Source organism: Cervus canadensis, chromosome 25, assembly GCF_019320065.1.
Source record: "Cervus canadensis isolate Bull #8, Minnesota chromosome 25, ASM1932006v1, whole genome shotgun sequence".
NCBI lineage: Eukaryota > Metazoa > Chordata > Mammalia > Artiodactyla > Cervidae > Cervus > Cervus canadensis.
Window position 1 is genome coordinate 7,973,461 of NC_057410.1, and position 4,968 is coordinate 7,978,428.

Here is a 4,968-nt window from a genome sequence, read left to right on the forward strand (position 1 = left end):
TACTGGAGTGGGTAGCCATTCCCTTCTCCAGGCGAATCGTCTTGACCCAGGGATTGAACCTGGGTCTCCTGAACTATAGGCGGATTCTTTACCATCTGAGCCACCAGGGAAGCCAGGAAGTTGATGTTTAACAGTTGTTAAATGAGTATACGTTAAATACCAGCAGAGAGCCATTCATATCCTCTATCTGCTTTTGCTTTGGGGACCGACTGCTCTACTGGTCTAGCCGGCTCTGGGGTCCAGGGGTGTCCTACAAGGCCAGACCCTGATACACCAAAAATGAGTTTACCTCTCATCTAGAACTTTAATCAGCTGAGTCATTATAAGTCTCATATCAAATGAGACATCAATTTTCAAATTTAAACGAATTGAGGAATTACTCGACAGTTTCTAAGACCTGCCAAATCTCCCAAGGGGACAAAGTTAGCCAAAGTTCCCATGACTATCTTCCTCTGTGAGATCAGTGTCAGGTACCATCCTGCATGTTCCTGCTGTTGCCGCTGCCCAGCCAAGCAGTTCTCTTTCAGAATGCCCCTCAACACAGCTGCCCCTCGTGGCCTCTCCCCGAGTCCTGCCATCGGGCAAATCCTGCCTCCAGGGGCTGACATCAGGTTCTTGCTGTTTAGTTGCTAAGTCATGTCCGACTCTTTGTGAACCCACAGGCTGTAGCCCGCCAGGTTCCTGTCTTTATGGAACTCTCCAGGCAGAAATACTGGAGTAGGTTGCTATTTCCTTCTCCAGGGGATCTCCCTGATCCAAGGACAGGACCCAAGTCTCCTGCGTTAGCAGGCAGAGTCTGACATTAGGTACAGGGCTACAGAAAGCAAAACACATTTGTATCTGTTCATTTCCTAACATTGATATCTTACACATACCATATAGTTTTAAATTTAAAGTATCCCAGAAACTGATTATCAAAATCAGATTGAAAAAATATGCAGACAAGTCAAAAGACTTGCTTTAATGAAGCCTCATGGATCTACAAGATATCAAGAGAAGTCTCCCAAGGAAGAAGGACATGACAAGCATATTTCTTCTGACTCATTTCCTCTGGAGAAGCAGCTTAGAATTATTCAGGCAAAAGGCCATTAAATAAATGCATTGGAGAATTGCTAAATTCTATCTACAGGGCTTTCTTGGGAAGTCACATGGCATGTTATTTCTTTCTCACTTGGATGGGGAAAAAAATTTTTATTTTCTTAAACTTACTTAAAAGAAAAACAAAAATCAGAAGTTAATGTGATGTTTTTATATAGACTAATTACAGAAAATAGACAGAATGATTTTCTACCTAATAATTAAAAAAATTACAGTAAAAATATGCTTGGAAAGATTTTAGTTCTGAGTAGCTTTTCTTGCTGAGTAATCCACTGGATATACACAAAACTGCTTGGCTATAGTTGGCTAAATGTCTTGTGTGCTCATGAAGTGGTTGGGCTTTTTGTGGTCACCCCATTAGTGTCAATACTGAACTTTTCCCCTCTATGTATTCCTTTGCAACTGCCTGAAAAAACTAACTAGTTGTAAAAGCAATCAAAATAAATATTTTCAGATGCTGCTTTCCAAAACTGGGTCAGAGACCACTAGGATACTGGCTCCCTGAAGCATGGGAAGAATTTCAGACGAGATCAGGCGCATTCAGGGTGGTATGGCCATAGTGGGAAGAATGTTAGTGGCTAAAGTGGATTTGCTGAGGAAGGTATTAGAAACTAGAGAGGGAGGAAAAAGTAGAGGAGAGGAGTTAACAATAATCAAGAGAGAAAAATCAACTATGAAGAAGATATAAGGGAAGGTTGTAATATTTTATATGAAAGTGTCTATGGTAAGCAGAAAAAATGGCTGCTTTGATTCAGATTCAGGGTTAAAGCTAAGAGGCAAAAGGCAGAAATCCTTATAAATTCCTACACATTTCTTTACAAACTCCTCAATGTCTCTGGAAGATGCTGTACAACTCCCTATTTTAAGGACTGACAAAAGAATAAAGCGTTTATATAGCCACCCCTTTATGAGCTGTTCTTCAAGGTAACTAAAGAGTTGGAGGTGTAGTTCCTCTTTGCAGATTTAGCTAATAAATGAAATTGGAATGACATATTTAGAATCCAACAGGTTTGTAACCTCTACTAATACAACCACTTTAGGCAATGCCAAGTATTAGCTGTCTAATAAAACATACAACGTGTGTGTGTGTGTGCATGCTAAGTCACTTCACTCATGTCTGACTCTTGGTGACCCTTTGAACCATAGCCTGCCAGGCTCCTCTGTCCATAAGATTCTCTGGGCAAAAATACTGGAGTGGGTTGCCATGCCCTCCTGTAGGGGATCTTCCCCAACCAGGGATGGAAACCCTGTGTCTCATATCTCTTACATCTCCTGCATTGGTTCTTTACCACTAGCGCCATGTGGGAAGCCCAAAATGCACAACACCTGCTACCAAAAAAGAAAAAAAAAATAGCAATTACTGAATCTGATCAAACATCTTGATCTAACTCCCAACATGAAGAGAAAAAGAGAACAGAAAGCATGTTAAATAATGGTTTGAGGATACCATCAGCAAAACCCCGACTGTGAAAAGCTCACAGGAGAAGTGAACTAAACATTCCAATCAAAAGGCAGAGACTGTCAGGTACTGCTCTTTTTAATCAGTGTTCTCTAGTTCTCACTGCACACACTTTAAAAACAGTGATACAAATAAATGACAAGTGAGAGGATTGAAAAAGACACACCATGCAAACAGGAAACATAAGCAAGCTGGAATGGTCATAAAAATGAGGCAAAGGCTTTCCTGATGGCTCAGAGGTACAGAATCTGCCTGCCAGTGCAGGAGACGTGTTTGATCCCTGATCTGGGAATATCCCACGGGCTGTAGAGCAACTAAGCCTGTATGCCACAATTATTAAGCACATGCTCTAGAGCCTGGGAGCCACAACTACTAAAACCTGGGAGCCCTAGAACCTGTGTTCCACGAGAAGCCAACGCAATGAGAAGCCCTCGCACTCAAATGAGAGCGCAGGTGCTGCTCGTCACAACTAGGGAAAGCTCATGCAACAACGACGATCTAGCACAACCAAAGGAACTATTCTTAATTTTTCTTAAAAAAAAAAAAAAGAAAAAAGAAGAGGCAAAATGGACTTCAAAGCAAGGAGTACTAATGGAAATAAAGTGGGAAGCTTTATAATGATAAAATGGTTAATACATGAGAAAGAAAAACTATAAATGTGTATGGGCCTAATAAAAGGAATTCAAAATGCAGAAAACCGACAAAAATAAATCCACAGTCACAACTGGAGATTTTAATTTACCCTTCTCAATAACTGATAGAGCAACCAGACTAAGAAATATCAGTAAGAAAATAGAAATGAAATGATGCTTCCACCAATGATAAAAATTTGGGTAAGAACCACAAAGATTCTAAAATAAGTAGAGCAGGTGGGTTGATTAGACATTTATCTGCCACCTCTTCTGAGTTCTTTAAGTACCATTCAAACTTAATGTCTTAAGTACAGGTTTGTCACTAATATGAAGAGAAAGATGAGAACAGGAAAGTTTAAAGAAACAGTGGTTCATCTTTTATTTTGACAGCGTTCAAATTCAAGTAAGTTTGCAAAGCGTTTTTTACATGCATGATCTCGGCTCATTCTTACACATCCTTTGGAAAAAGCAGACCATATTTCCTTATTCCCATTTTACAGATAAGGAAGTCAAGTCAAACTCAGAGGCCAACTTGCCAAAGAAAATTGCAAGTTGGCTGTTAGATCAAAGGGTGAACTTATTTTGATGATCACCTGAGTGACTCTACTGGGAGTGAGGTTGAAATAACTACTTTCTCTCTTCAAAGTAAATTTTCTCCAGTATCTTCGAATGTACAGAGCAATTATAAACGGGATATTGGCTCTTGGGTTAAGAATTTAGCTTTAGTGCCACACTCCCTAAGATGACAGAGTCAGACACCAGGTTGGACCCAAAGAACAAAGTCATAAATGTTCACCCTCTGTCCAAACAACATTCTGGAGTGAACACTCCTTGATGGGCTTGTTGGCAAACTTGCTAAGTGTTCACTACACTTCTGGTCACCCATAAACATTGATCAAGTTGTGGTTTAGAAACATATTTCAAAGCAAACAGTCTACAGAAAATATGAGCATTTACTCTTTCCATTAGCAAAGCATGGGGCTTCCCTGATAGCTCAGTTGGTAAATGATTTACCTGCAATGCAGGAGACCCCAGTTCGACTCCTAGGTCAGGAAGATCCCCTGGAGAAGGGATAGGCCACCCACTCCAGTATTTTTGGGCTTCCCTTGTGGCTCAGCTGGTAAAGAGTCCGCCTGCAGTGCGGGAGACCTGGGTTCAATCCCTGGGTTGGGAAGATCCCCTGGGGAAGAGAAAGGCTACCCACTCCAGTATTCTGGCCTGGAGAATGGGGTCACAGAGAGTCAGACACGACTAAGCGACTTTCACTTCACTTCACATTAGCAAAGCATAGACTTTATAGATCATTTCATTACTGATTTCAAAGGACACATCTCAGAGAGTAAAATGACTTTGTTTCCTGGCTTGAACCAAAATAGGTTTAAAAATAAATATATAATTAAAATATGTTCTAGGCGAGGACTCAGTATTTAAATATTGTATATATGTTTTATTTACACTCTCTGCCACACTCCACTGAGGTCTATTTCTTTTAGGTAAACGGGACACCGTATCATTAAGGCTAATGGTGGTTTCATCTAGGGGGAAAAAAAATTCATGAACACCAAGGAATATTTCTCAGCTTCTTGGAAAAACACGAAAAGGAAGAAAAATGATTTGAATAATTAGTTCCAATTGTTTTCAATTTTTTATGTAAGTTAAATGTTGTGAAATCGGCCCAGATTTTTATTGAACCTGAGTGAATAAAATGCAGAAGTAAATCTCTACTTCCTATGTAAAGCAAACAGGCTTTTCACAAATCATATTTTTATTTAAAAAAAA